Here is a 16,202-nt window from a genome sequence, read left to right as displayed (position 1 = left end):
TTGAAATGTCATTTTGCTGTCAGACTGTTCTAAACACGGGAAACATGCGCCCCTTTACAGGCATACTATAGACACCCCCCAGGTACGAAATTTAAAGGGATATTACACTTTTATTGTTTCACTTTAAGCATCATTAAAATCACTGCTTCCGAAAAAAGTGCAGTTTTTAAATTTTTTTTTTGCATTGATCCATGTCCCCTGGGGCAGGACCCAGGTCCCCAAACACTTTTTATGACAATACCATGCATATAAGCCTTTAAAATTAGCACTTTTGATTTCTCCCATAGACTTTTAAAGGGTATCTTTTCGAATTTGCCGCGAACACCGCAAATTGTTCGCTGTTCGGCGAACGGGAGAACAGCCAATGTTCGAGTCGAACAGATAGCCCATCCCTAGTGTTCAGAGAGCTTTAACAAAGTCTGTCCGAAGCCTTGTTTTGAAGCGAGTGTAAACTAGCCGTTAATATGTGTTGAAGCTGAAGCAAGTGTAAATGTGTCCGATTTGTCCGCCGCAATATCGCAGTCCCGCTATAAGTCGCTGATCGCCACCATTACTAGTAAAAAATAAAAAGAATTAATAAAAAAATACCCCCTAGTTTGTAGACACTATAACTTTTGCGCAAACCAATCAATATACGCTTATTGGGATTTTATTAATAAAAAATATGTAGCAGAATACACATGACCGAAACTGATGAAGAAATTAGATTTTGTTTTATTTATTAATTTTTTTATTGAATGTTTTATAGTAGAAAGAAAAATAATATATATATATATATATATATATATATATATATATATATATATAATTTTTTTTTTCAAAATTGTCACTCTTTTTTTGTTTACAGCGATCAAATACCACCAAAAGAAAGCTCTATTTGTGGGGGAAAAAAGGACGTCAATTTTATTTGGGTACAGCGCCACACGACCGCTTAAATGTCAGTTAAAGTAACGCAGTGCCGTATCACATAAAATGGCCTGGTCAGGAAGGGGGGTAAATCTTCCAGAGCTGGTGGTTAAACAACAAGGCCAATCTTTCCTCCTCCGGAAGGATCTGTGCTGACTGAAGGTGCGGCACATTTTAAAGGAACATTGTGTACTAGTTCTTCATTACCAATGACCCCCCATCACCTCCATGTTACACAAGGACACGTTTCCCATTACCACATTCTAGAGGAGGAGGGTGCAATGATTGTGAAGTATTTGCACAATTGTTCAATTTTGTAACATCTACAGAGGCGGGGGGAACCAGTATTCATCTCGGAGGATTTATAGTGGTCAGGAGACAGCCAGATTGGCGGGGTAGAGAGGACACAAGTTGAGAATAATATAACTAGCACCCCCCCATCCCCATTAACCGTTAGAGAACCAGGTCTGGCTTTTCTTAGGAGAAGATCTCATCATCAATCAGGAAGCATTTCCTCAGTCTCCTTTCCCCCCAGGGATCAGACTGCAAACTTTTGTAACTTTGTCACAAGTTGAGAGGCTGCAGCAGGGGCTGATCTGTGTCGAGCATTTGTGAACCCAAGCAAGAACGGGACTTACACGATCAACTCTGAGCCCAGGGTGTAGACGGAGACCCTGGATGATGCCTGAACAAAGGTGGAGAGAAACAGCGGCGTCTACTTCACCTGTGAAAAGTGATTCACTGAGAAACGCTTTTCAGAGGGGCGACAATATAGCTGCAAGTAAGAATGAGCCCTAAGTAAGCAGCCAGGGCATTTTGTTTTATTTAGGGCTCATTCCAGTGGCGACCGGTGTTTTTTTTTGGGGGGGGGCGGCAAACAAACACCCCCCCAAGCGGCTGGCCAAACCAACCCCCACCCCACCCCCCACCCCCCACTGGCATAGCTCCCAACTGTCCCTGATTTGGAGCAATGTCCCTCTGTCCCTCATTCCTCCTCATTTGTCCCTCATTTTGGTCTGATCTATATAGTTGTATATAAAATGCACTTTTTATCTATCAAAAAGTATTTCCCAGTGCTAAACCTTTCATCTGATTTCTAAATTGCTGCATTTGTAAATTCTAAAAGCAAATATAAAAGAATAGTAGTGGTAAAAAAAAAACACTTGTGGACATAATTAAGCTATTTTTTTGGTTAATTCTCCTTTAAGGGGGTGTGGCAGGGGGCGTGTCCTATGCCTGCATACGTTTGCTAGTAGGTGTCCCTCATTCCCATCTCAAAATGTTGGGAGGTATGCACACTGGTCGGTCCGGCACTTACCCCATATCGTGGCGGATGGCAGGCAGAGTGTAGCGGCTCGACTCCGAGTCGTCTCCTCCGTGGCAGCTTCCAGCCCCTCCCCTCCTCCTCCTAGGTGTCCAATAGGATCGCCTGTCCTTTCAGCCAAGGTGACCGGTGTCAAAACCCGCTTCCTGATTCGGAAGAAGTATCGGTGTTACAACAGCGAATATTCACACCTGGGTGGGATTGGAGCGCACTCTCTGCGATCCGAGCCCATCCTACATTGAAGCCTATGAGAGCCTCTGGTCTCTGGCTCTAATAGGTGCTTCAAACCCCTCCCCCCCTCGCATCGGAATCCATGGTCCAGTGTGCTGAAAGGGGCCGGACGCGTGGATAGGGAATCGGCGATGGACTGGGAGGTCTTAATGGACAGGCTCCGCCCCTGGCTCATTCACATGGGCATACTTAAGCATATATCTGTGCAGGGGCTGTGTGTGCCCACAGGGGGATGTACCGGTGTGTTCTGTGTATTCCCTGTGCAGGCGCTCCCATTCATTTCAAATGCCACGCAGAGTCTGCATTAGTTTTTTTTTTCTATTTTATTTTAATCTGGTGATGCTGCAAAAACCTCCCTTCCTGTCCTAGGGTGACAACTGTACTGAACAGCGTTGTCACCATAGAAAAGGTGGGGGGGGGGGTGTTATGACTAAATAGCACCTCCCTCTCTTCTCTATAACAGGGAAGGTGTTTTGTAGTCCAGTGAAGAATGATAACTGATACCTTCCTGTACTCTTCCCCCTCCGGACTGTTATCAGATCACGAGATTTCTGGCTGGATCAACTTTTTTTTTTTTTTAAAAGCGATATTAACCAGTTACGGACCGGAAGGGTTTGCCCCCCTTAATGACCAGGCCATTTTTTGCGATTCGGCACTGCGTCGCTTTAACTGACAATTGCGCGGCTGTGCGACGTGGCACCCAAACAAAATTGAAGTCCTTTTTTTCCCCACAAATAGAGCCTTCTTTTGGCGGTATGTGATCGCCTCTGCATTTTTTAAATTTTTTTGGCGCTATAAACAAAAAAAGGCCGACAATTTTGAAAAAAAATAAAAAAAAACTATATTTTTTACTTTTTGCTATAATAAATATCCAAAAAAATGTTTTTTTCTTTCCTCAGTTTAGGCCGATATGTATTCTTCTACATATATTTAGTAAAAAAAAAAAAAAATCCCAATAAGCGTATATTGATTGGTTTGTGCAAAAGTTATAGCGTCTACAAAATAGGGGATACATTTATGGCATTTTTATTATTATTATTTTTTTTTTTTTTAATAGTAATGGCGGCGATCAGCGATTTTTAGCGGGACTGTGACATTGCGGCGGACAGATCGGACACTTTTAACACTTTTTGGGACCACTGACATTTATACAGTGATCAGAGCTATAAAAATGAACCTTATTACTGTATAAATGTCACTGGCAGTGAAGGGGTTAACACTAGGGGGCGATCAAGGGGTTAAATGTGTTCCCTGGGAGGTGTTTCTGTGGGGGGAGGGGACTGACTGGAGGAGGAGACATATCGCTGTTCCTGATCACAAGGAACAAACGATCTCTCTCTCCTCCCCTGACAGAACGGGGATCTGTCTGTTTACATTGACAGATCCCCGTTCTGGCTCTCTGTGGAGCGATTGCGGGTGGCCGTCGGAGATCGCCGTGCAGGGGGGCTTGCGCATGTGCGTGCCTGCTATAGCGGTAAAACAGACTGACGTACCCCTACAGCGATTCGCGGGAACGAGACGACCTGCTGCAGTATAATGACGGCGGCTGCTCAGCAAGTGGTTATACCCAAAAGCAAATGTTTATTATATTACAGCTCACCAATTCTTCAATGTGATGGCTGCATTCGTTCTCTTTTTTAGGCTTTCTCTCTTTTATTTTTCTGGTGATCCAGCCAGCAAGTCTGTTGTTTTTCAAAAGCACAAGCTCTCCAGCAGATATATCAGTCACATGGTTGAGACAAACCATTCAACACTGGCAAGGGGTGCTTACAATAATCAGCTTTTATTTATTAATGTAAAACGTTTATCCCAAAAAGGAAAAAAGAAACGGCTTTAAATGATTATAAAATGTGAGCTGAAGTTTGGCTTCATTTTTTTTTTTTTTTTTTTTAATGTATCTAAATCTGCTAGTACATCCAGGGCCTGGGACAAGGGGTGGGCAGAAGGCATGGCTGCCCTGGGCGCAGCGTGTATTGTAGGGATGGGGGTGCCACAGATTCCTTCTATTATAACAGTGGAGTCGCTATGGGGGGGTGCAGGGGGTGAAGACCGCACTTGGGTGACACCCGCTAGAGGAGTGACACCATCAAGTCCCGCAAATATTATCCCAAGCCTAAAGGCGCACACACACACGATCAGAAAATCGGACGAAAAATACAGCTTTCAAAGCGATCGTATGATAGTTTGATGGTTCCTATACACAGCTTTCGAGAGCCAATTATGACAGTTCATCCGATATTATCCGAAGTAGACCAGTGCGGTTTGTTTCACTCCAATTTGTAAATTGAAATGCGGACGAATTTTCATTTTTTGGGAAATTCGGATGTATCCTAATTACAATAGTACCGAATTTAAACGAATCCAAAATAACGAAAAAAAAAAACTCTGACGAAATTCGTTTTCGAATAGTTTTTGAATAGTTTTCAAATTCGAATAGTTTTTCAAATTTCCAAAGGGAATAAAATAGAATAGAAAAAAGTTAATAGAATAGAAAAGAATATAACAGAAAATAAAAGAATAAAATATAATAGAGTAAAAACAGAACAAAATAAAATAGAATTGTTTTTAAATTCGAATAGTTTTCAAATTCGAATAGTTTTTTTTTTAAATATCCAAAGGGAATAAAATAGAATAAAAAAAAAATATAGAATAAAAAAGAATATAACAGAAAATAAAAGAATAGAATATAATAGAGTAAAAACAGAACAAAATAAAATAGAATTGTATTTAAATTCGATTCGTTTTCAAATTGTTTTTCAAATTTCCAAAGGGAATAAAATATAATAAAAAAAAAATATAGAATAGAAAAGAGTATAACAGAAAATAAAAGAATAGAATATAATAGAGTAAAAACAGAACCAAATAAAATAGAATAGTTTTTAAATTTGAATAGTTTTCAAATTCGAATAGTTTTTCAAATTTCCAAAGGGAATTAAATAGAATAGAAAACAATTATAGAATAGAAAAGAATATAACAGAAAATAAAAGAATAGAATATAATAGAGTAAAAACAGAACAAAATAAAATAGATAATAAAAGAACAGAATAGACTACAATATAATAGAAACAAATAGACTAGAATAACATAGAAAGAATATAACCATCTTCTGAAATTCAAATTTCAAATAGAATGAAATTGAATTTGAATACATAAGAAAATAATTGAATAGAAAAGAATAGAATATAATAAACTATAATAGAATAGAAAAGAATAAAAGAAAAACAATAGAATAGAATAGAAAAAAATATAACAATTTCCTGAAATTCAAATAGAATCAATTCAAATTTGAATAGAATAGAAAAGAATACATTAGAATAGAAGAGAAAATAACAGAATAGTATAGAAGAAAAACGGAATAGAGTAGAATAGAATACAAAGAATATAATCATCTTCCGAAATTCGAATAGAAAAATTTTTAATATAAGATAATAGAATAGAATAGACTAGAAAATAATTTCAAATCGATTTGAATAGGAATAAACAAAATTAATTTTGAAAACAAATTAAATGGATTAAACAAATTTGTAATAATGTAAATAATGAATCGAAACAAAATACATTTTTTCGTTCTGCACATGTCTAATCCGAGGGAACAAACATGAACATTTTTCTCGTACAATACGGGATCGTACGATTTTCATTTAATCAGTACAGTCTTCGTCCAAAAATACAACACAAATACATTACATCATTCTGAATTTTGTTTTTCTGTCATACGAGACATTTTGTAAATTTAGTAGCCTCTTCATTTTCGATATGGAGACTAGCATGCAACAAAAAAAGGATGGTCATTCTTCCGATAATCTCATCGCGTGTACAAGGCATAAGGCTCCATTCACATCTGAGCGATTTGGATTGCGAGCGGATTCTGCCCGAGATTCCAGAATCGCGTCAAAACGTGGAACGCGTTTGCAATACCATTATTTCTTAATGGCGCCCCAAACACGGTTCAATTTTGCCACGATGGTCGAGCAACAAAATGCACTGCAATTGTGGCAAAAAAACGCAAACGTTCCTGGCTCTGTGTCAAGATTTGGTACATGGGCTTCTTTTGGAGCATTTTTGGAAGCAGAGGGAGGCCCATTCAAGTGTGAAAAAACAAAAAAAAGAAAGATAAAAAAGACGTTCTGCAGCAGCTGTCCTACACTCAGGTGTGAATGGAGCCTAAACCACTGAGAGCCACAAAGAAGGGGGCGAGAGGGCTGTATGCTGCTCATAAAACACCAGCTTGACCCACCTGATATAATAAAAACAATTATGTACAATTGTATATGATTAAGGGTGTGTCAGAAACCATGAAATCAGACTGAGACAGAAGTACAGTTAAATCACACTTGTTTAATAATAAAAGTAAATAGAACAAAACGTAGTCAAAACATAGCCAGAGTTCAGGAACCGGAACGGATAGTCAGACAAGCCAAACATCAGGGAGCCAGAGATGAGCGTAGTAGAACAGCAAGCAGGATCTGGAGCTAGAAGGGATGTCAGCCAAGCAAGTCTTTAACAGGAGCACAGGAGAAAGTCTCTGTGATGTTGACCAAGGCGAAGGCAGAGATCCTCTGGGCCAGACGGCTTAAGTAGGTAGGACTGACGAGCAGGATATCATCAACAGCTGAGTACCTGTGGACCTGGCAATTAGCCGACAGCTGAGTGGCCAGCTCAGAGAAGGAAGGGCTGAGCCCAGTCCTGACAGGGTGGCCATACACACTACAATATGGTTGTACAATCTTTTTTTTACAATCACATTTACCAAAAACTATGTAATATGAGGACAAGCCTGTAGCATCCAATCAATTTCTATTAAACCGGCCTTTACATTACATAGTTGTTGGTAGATCTAAAGGAGATTGTACAATCAGATTGTGTAGTGTATGAACAGTTTTAGGCAGGCCATACACAGAGCTCGATTCCCCCATCAACACAGACAATGTTGTTCCCCCACCGAGCGATTGTGTTCTCCCAGAGGGGGGGGGGGGAGCCGTTCCTGCCGGGAAAAGACAGTGATTATTGCCAGTGGCTATACCAGCAGAGACATCACCCTCCCGAAAAAGTTCCATATAGTCAAAGCTATGGTATTCCCAGAGTCTTCTCCAACACCATAGTCCAAAAGCATCGATTCTTCGGCATTCAGCCTTCCATATGGCTGTGAAAGTTGTGTGGACCATATGGAAGGCTGAACGCCGAAGAATCGATGCTTTTGAACTATGGTGTTGGAGAAGACTCTTGGAGAAGTTCCTTGGAGGACAAGAAGATCAAACCAGTCAATCTTGAAGGAACTCAACCCTGAATATTGACTGGAAGGACAGATCCTGCAGCTGAAACTCGAATACTTTGGCCACCTAATGCGAAGAGAGGACTCATCAGAAAAGACCCTGATGCTGGGAAACATGGAAGGGAAAAGGAGAAGAGGACTACAGAAAACAAGATAGATAGACAGCATCAATTGAAACAATGAACATGTGGAGGACAGAAAAGAATGGCGCGTTATAGTCCAGGAAGTCACGAAGAGTCGGACACGACTAAACGACTGAACAGCAACAATAGCAGCCACTAGCAACAGTCGTATATAAAACCAGGCAGGCTGGTTGTACCCAAGTTGATCAATCGATTCACTTGGGTCCATTCAGCCTGCCCATACATGGTTTGAATCTCGGCCGGTTCCTTTTGAACCCAGCCGAGATTTGAACCGTCTATAGCTGGCCTTATTGCTGCCTTTTCTGATGTGAGTCTATACAAAAAGAGGTCAAGTGACATTTCTCGAAGATCCGTCACATCAGTAATTGATTAGATTTTGTCTGCAGAGGGAGTGTGCATTTCTTGGGAAGACTAGGAGGTCAGGTGAATTTTCACCCGTCAGGATAACATGGTGTATAATCCATCAAGGAGAGGTGAGATTCATTCACTGTGGATCAATGAACTCTGAGATCAGGAACGGCTGACAGTGAAATCCTACCGTATCTGTGTGTGTGGTGTGAAATATCCTCCTGGAAGGAACCACTGAGACGTCTGTACTAATCAGGCAAGAAAAAGTGTCTTTCTTCATAATGGGCAAGGTTAAGGATATTACGAACAAAGCTTAAGAAATGTGCAGGACAGGAGTGCAGGGGGTATGACAATGGGCAGTATGTACAGGAGAGGCGTGTGTGGGGGGGGGAATGACAGTGGGCAGTATGTACAGGAGAGGAGTGTGAAGGGTATGACAGTGGGCGGTATGTACAGGAGAGGGGTGTGAAGGGTATGCCAGTGGGCGGTATGTACAGGAGAGGGGTGTGAAGGGTATGACAGTGGGCAGTATGTACAGGAGAGGAGTGCGGAGGGTATGACAGTGGGCAGTATGTACAGGAGAGGAGTGTGGAGGGTATGACGGTGGGCAGTATGTACAGGAGAGGAGTGTGAAGGGTATGACAGTGGGCAGTATGTACAGGAGAGGAGTGTGGGGGGGTATGACAGTGGGCGGTATGTACAGGAGAGGGGTGTGAAGGGTACAACAGTTGGCAGTATGTACAGGAGAGGAGTGTGGGGGGTATAACATTGGGCAGTATGTACAGGAGAGGAGTGTGGAGGGTTTGACAGTAGGAGGATATGTACAGGAGAGTAGTATAGAGGGTATGGCAGTGGTCAGTATGTATAGGAGAGACCTGCGAAGGGCATAACAGTGGGCAGTATGTACAGGACAGGAGTGTAGAGGGTATTATAGTGGGCAGTATGTACAGGACAGGAGTGTAGAGGGTATTATAGTGGGCAGTATGTACAGGAGAGGAGTGTGGAAGGTATGACAGTGGGCAGTATGTAGAAGAGAGGAGTGTAGAGGGTATGACAGTGGGCATTATGCACAGGAGAGTAGTGTGGTGGGTATTATATTGGGCAGTATGTACAGGAGAGGAGTGTAAAGGGTATGACAGTGTGCAGTATGTACAGGACAGGAGTGTGTGGGGTATGACATTGGGCAGTATGTACAGGAGAGGAGTGTGGAGGGTATGACAGTAGGGGGGTATGTACAGGAGAGTATTGTAGAGGGTATGGCAGTGGGCAGTATGTATAGGAGAGGCCTGTGAAGGGTATAACAGTGGGAAGTATGGAGAGGAGTATAGAGTGTATGACAGTGGGCAGTATGTACAGGAGAGGAGTGTGGAAGGTATGACAGTGGGCAGTATGTACAAGAGAGGAGTGTGGAGGATATGACAGTGGGCAGTATGCACAGGAGAGGAGTGTGGAGGGTATGATATTGGGCAGTATGTACAGGAGAGGAGTGTGGAGGGTATGACGGTGGGCAGTATGTACAGGAGAGGAGTGTGAAGGGTATGACAGTGGGCAGTATGTACAGGAGAGGAGTGTGGGGGGGTATGACAGTGGGCGGTATGTACAGGAGAGGGGTGTGAAGGGTACAACAGTTGGCAGTATGTACAGGAGAGGAGTGTGGGGGGTATAACATTGGGCAGTATGTACAGGAGAGGAGTGTGGAGGGTTTGACAGTAGGAGGATATGTACAGGAGAGTAGTATAGAGGGTATGGCAGTGGTCAGTATGTATAGGAGAGACCTGCGAAGGGCATAACAGTGGGCAGTATGTACAGGACAGGAGTGTAGAGGGTATTATAGTGGGCAGTATGTACAGGACAGGAGTGTAGAGGGTATTATAGTGGGCAGTATGTACAGGAGAGGAGTGTGGAAGGTATGACAGTGGGCAGTATGTAGAAGAGAGGAGTGTAGAGGGTATGACAGTGGGCATTATGCACAGGAGAGTAGTGTGGTGGGTATTATATTGGGCAGTATGTACAGGAGAGGAGTGTAAAGGGTATGACAGTGTGCAGTATGTACAGGACAGGAGTGTGTGGGGTATGACATTGGGCAGTATGTACAGGAGAGGAGTGTGGAGGGTATGACAGTAGGGGGGTATGTACAGGAGAGTATTGTAGAGGGTATGGCAGTGGGCAGTATGTATAGGAGAGGCCTGTGAAGGGTATAACAGTGGGAAGTATGGAGAGGAGTATAGAGTGTATGACAGTGGGCAGTATGTACAGGAGAGGAGTGTGGAAGGTATGACAGTGGGCAGTATGTACAAGAGAGGAGTGCGGAGGATATGACAGTGGGCAGTATGCACAGGAGAGGAGTGTGGAGGGTATGATATTGGGCAGTATGTACAGGAGAGGAGTGTGGAGGGTATAACATTGGACAGTATGTACAGGAGAGGAGTGTGGGGGGTATGAAGTGGGCAGTATGTACAGGAGATTAGTGTGGAGGGTATGACAGTGGGCAGTATGTAGAGGAGAGGAGTGTGGAGGGTATGACAGTGGGCAGTATGTAGAGGAGAGGAGTGTGGAGGGTATAACATTGGACAGTATGTACAGGAGAGGAGTGTGGGGGGTATGAAGTGGGCAGTATGTACAGGAGAGTAGTGTGGAGGGTATGACATTGGGCAGTATGTACAGGAAAGGAGTGAGGAGGGTATGATAGTGGGCAGTATGTACAGGAGAGTAGTGTGGAGGGTATGACAGTGGGCAGTATGTAGAGGAGAGGAGTGTGGGAGGTATGACATTGGGCAGTATGTACAGAAGAGGAATGTGAAGGGTATGACAGTGGGAAGTATGTACAGGAGAGGAGTGTGGAGTGTATGACAGTGGGCAATATGTACATTATGCCAAAATAATGAACACACTGAGCCACACCCACTGTCTATATAATGTACACACTGAGCCACACCCACTGTCTATACAATGTACACACTTAGCCACACACACTGTCTATACAATGTACACACTGAGCCACACACACTGTGTATATAATGTACACACTGAGCCACACACACTGTGTATATAATGTACACACTGAGCCCCACACACTGTCTATATAATGTACACACTGAGCCCCACACACTGTCTATATAATGTACACACTGAGCCACACACACTGTCTATACAATGTACACACTTAGCCACACACACTGTCTATACAATGTACACACTGAGCCACACACACTGTGTATATAATGTACACACTGAGCCACACACACTGTCTATATAATGTACACACTGAGCCACACACACTGTCTACATAATGTACACACTGAGCCACACACACTGTCTATATAATGTACACACTGAGCCACACACACTGTCTACATAATGTAGACACTGAGCCACACACACTGTCTATATAATGTACACACTGAGCCACACACACTGTCTATATAATGTACACACTGAGCCACACACACTGTCTATATAATGTACACACTGAGCCCCACACTCTGTTTATATAATGTACACACTAAGCCACACACACTGTCTACATAATGTACACACTGAGCCACACACACTGTCTATATAATGTACACACTGAGCCACACACACTGTCTATACAATGTACACACTGAGCCACACACACTGTCTATATAATGTACACACTGAGCCACACACACTGTCTATATAATGTACACACTAAGCCACACACACTGTCTACATAATGTACACACTGAGCCACACACACTGTCTATATAATGTACACACTGAGCCACACACACTGTCTATACAATGTACACACTGAGCCACACACACTGTCTATATAATGTACACACTGAGCCACACACACTGTCTATATAATGTACACACTGAGCCACACACACTGTCTACATAATGTACATGAATTGAAAACCAAGGGCAGAGTGAACAGTGTCCTGAAATTGTGTCCAGGAAAGTAATTTTGAAGAGTTTTTTTGTTTTGCTTATCTACAAAGGAAAACAGAAATTGGATAATTTTAGGCCCCTGACCAAGTCATCTGAGAGGAAGGTTTGATGTTTGCTTGTCTGTAGTTACAGAAGACTCGGACGTTGGGTTGTGTCATTGTGATTACCTCATACAGTGATAATGTGACATATATTGGCTTGTTTTGCTGTCTCATGCACGGACATCCTTTGGGGAAGTGGTATTCTACAGGTTCTGCTAATGATTGCACAGTATGAATATTCTCTGTCACTTGGCACGATCTGGGGGCACACCCTAAGATTGGCCTTGATGCCCAACCTGCAGCCCTTTGGCACTCTGTTTTATATGCCACGTTATTCATTGACATAACTCTATAGACCCAATCTATCTAGACAGTATGGTCACCTACTGACTTGGCCCCATCCACAGGCAGCTTTACTCAATAAACACAAAAGTTGAATCAAACACAATTTTAGTTCAGATAATTGCACTGCAGAGGATGTTTTTTTAGTTTATTTGAAGTGTAAGAAGGCAATGATTTTTCTAAACTTTGTCTTTGCAAAAACGAACACTGACCGAGGGAACATGGGAGAAATGTGGAGGGTCTACCTGGGACTGACATAAGTGAGTACACCCCTCACATTTTTGTAAATATTTTATTCTATCTTTTCATGTGACAACACTGAAATTGTCTTGGCCACCGTGCTGCAGCTCAGTTTCAGGGTCTTGGCAATCTTTTTATAACCTAGGCCATCTTTATGTAGAGCAACAATTCTTTTTTTCAGATCCTCAGAGAGTTCTTTGCCATGAGGTTCCATGTTGAACTTCCAGTGACCAGTATGAGAGAGTGAGAGCGATAACACCAAATTTAACACACCTGCTCCCCATTCACACCTGAGACCTTGTAACACTAACAAGTCACATGACAGCGGGGAGGGAAAATGACTAATTGGGCTCAATTTGGACATTTTCACTTAGGGGTGTACTCACTTTTGTTGCCAGCGGTTTAGACATTAATGGCTGTGTGTTGAGTTATTTTGAGGGGACAGCAAATTTACACTGTTATACAAGCTGTACACTCACTACTTTACATTGTAGCAAAGTGGCATTTCTTCAGTGTTGTCACATGAAAAGATAGAATAAAATATTTACCTAAATGTGAGGGGTGTACTTAATTTTGTGAGATACTGTAGATGGGACAAATTATAGCAGAGATTATTCTGTGTTTTGATGCTTACTGAGGTCAGTAAAGTAAAAATTGTATTAAAGTGATATTAAAGGCGTATTTTTTTTTTTATACTTACCCTTTTTTATACTTACCTGCTCTTTGCAGTGGTTTTGCACAGAGAAACCCCCATCCTCCTCTTTTCAGGTCCCCCGCTGGCGTTCCTGGCCCCTCCCTCCTATCACATAGCTCCCAACTGTCCCTGATTTGGAGGGACTGTCCCTGATTTGGAGCAATGTCCCTCTGTCCCTCTTTCCTCCTCATTTGTCCCTCATTTTGGTCTGATATATATAGTTGTATATCCAGGGCTCAAAATGTAAAGTCCTGAGCTGCTAGCCAGACCTCAAGGGTTACTCGCCACCAGTTGCCCCGCCCAACCCCTACCCTGCCCCTAATCCCGCCGCTAAACACGCCTTCATAAATTATCTCATGAAATGACACTTAAATGTTTTCTGCAGAATCAAGTTACAAAAAAAATATAAACAACAACTTTATCCGTGTCCCTCAGCACAGCTTCACCTGTGTCCATCAATGCCGCTTCACCTGTGTCCACCAATGCCGCTTCACCTGTGTCCACCAAAGCCACTTCACCTGTGTCCACCAGTTCTGCTTCACCTGTGTCCACCAATGCCGCTTCACCTGTGTCCATCAATGCTGCTTCACCTGTGTCCACCAATGCCACGTCACCTGTGCCCATCAATGCCGCTTCACCTGGGTCCACCAATGCCCCTTCACCTGTGTCCACCAATGCCGCGTCACCTGTGCCCATCAATGCCCCTTCACCTGTGTCCACCAATGCCCCTTCACCTGTGTTCACCAATGCCCCTTCACCTGTGTCCACCAATGCCCCTTCACCTGTGTCCACCAATGCCGCTTCACCTGTGTCCACCAATGCCGCTCCACCTGTGTCCACCAATGCCGCTCCACCCATGTCCATCAATGCCCCTTCACCTGTGTCCACCAATGCCGCTTCACCTGTGTCCACCAATGCCCCTTCAGCTGTGTTCGCCAATGCCCCTTCACCTGTGTCCACTAATGCTGCTTCACCTGTGTCCACCAATGCCGCTTCACCTATGTCCACCAATGCCCCTTCACCTGTGTCCACCAATACCCCTTCAGCTGTGTTCACCAATGCCGCTCCACCTGTGTCCACCAATGCCGCTCCACCCGTGTCCATCAATGCCGCTTCACCTGTGTCCACCAATGCCCCTTCACCTGTGTCCACCAATGCCCCTTCACCTGTGTTCACCAATGCCCCTTCACCTGTGTCCACCAATGCCCCTTCACCTGTGTCCACCAATGCCGCTTCACCCGTGTCCACCAATGCCCCTTCAGCTGTGTCCACCAATGCCGCTTCACCTGTGTCCACCAATGCCCCTTCACCTGTGTCCACCAATGCCGCTTCACCTGTGTCCACCAATGCCCCTTCACCTGTGTCCACCAATGCCGCTTCACCTGTGTCCACCAATGCCCCTTCAGCAGTGCTCGCCAATGCCCCTTCACCTGTGTCCACTAATGCTGCTTCACCTGTGTCCACCAATGCCGCTTCACCTATGTCCACCAATGCCCCTTCACCTGTGTCCACCAATGCCCCTTCACCTGTGTTCACCAATTCCCCTTCACCTGTGTCCACCAATGCCCCTTCACCTGTGTCCACCAATGCCGCTTCACCTGTGTCCACCAATGCCCCTTCAGCTGTGTCCACCAATGCCGCTTCACCTGTGTCCACCAATGCCCCTTCAGCTGTGTCCACCAATGCCGCTTCACCTGTGTCCACCAATGCCCCTTCACCTGTGTCCACCAATGCCGCTTCACCTTTGTCCACCAATGCCCCTTCACCTGTGTCCACCAATGCCCCTTTACCTGTGTCCACCAATGCCCCTTCACCTGTGTCCACCAATGCCCCTTCACCTGTGTCCACTAATGCCACTTCACCTGTGTCCACCAATGCCCCTTAACCTGTGTCCACCAATGCCCCTTAACCTGTGTCCACCAATGCCCCTTTACCTGTGTCCACCAATGCCCCTTCACCTGTGTCCACCAATGCCGCTTCACCTGTGTCCACCAATGCCCCTTCACCTGTGTCCACCAATGCCCCTTCACCTGTGTCCACCAATGCCCCTTCACCTGTGTTCACCAATGCCCCTTCACCTGTGTCCACCAATGCCCCTTCACCTGTGTCCACCAATGCCACTTCACCTGTGTCCACCAATGCCCCTTCAGCTGTGTCCACCAATGCCGCTTCACCTGTGTCCACCAATGCCCCTTCAGCTGTGTCCACCAATGCCGCTTCACCTGTGTCCACCAATGCCCCTTCACCTGTGTCCACCAATGCCGCTTCACCTGTGTCCACCAATGCCCCTTCAGCTGTGTTCGCCAATGCCCCTTCACCTGTGTCCACTAATGCTGCTTCACCTGTGTCCACCAATGCCGCTTCACCTATGTCCACCAATGCCCCTTCACCTGTGTCCACCAATGCCCCTTCAGCTGTGTTCACCAATGCCGCTCCACCTGTGTCCACCAATGCCGCTCCACCTGTGTCCATCAATGCCACTTCACCTGTGTCCATCAATGCCGCATGCCTGTGCAGGGGAAGAGAGAAGAGGATTGCCGGCTGGATGATCAGAGGGCTGAGGAACATCACTGGAACAGCTTTCATTTAAATTGCTGTGTGTTCCCGCCACTCACCATCACATACAGCCCCGCCTCCTGGCTGGGGAACTTTGATACCTGTCACATGTCCCAGAATTGGACGGGTGATCTGTCCATCAAAGTCCCGGGACCAGGAGGCGGGGCTGTATGTGACAGCGAGTAC

This window comes from Aquarana catesbeiana, linkage group LG02 (genome assembly GCF_042186555.1).
Source record: "Aquarana catesbeiana isolate 2022-GZ linkage group LG02, ASM4218655v1, whole genome shotgun sequence".
NCBI classification, from domain to species: Eukaryota; Metazoa; Chordata; class Amphibia; order Anura; family Ranidae; genus Aquarana; species Aquarana catesbeiana.
The sequence above is the reverse complement of the archived record's forward strand: the minus strand, read 5'-3'. Positions refer to the sequence as shown.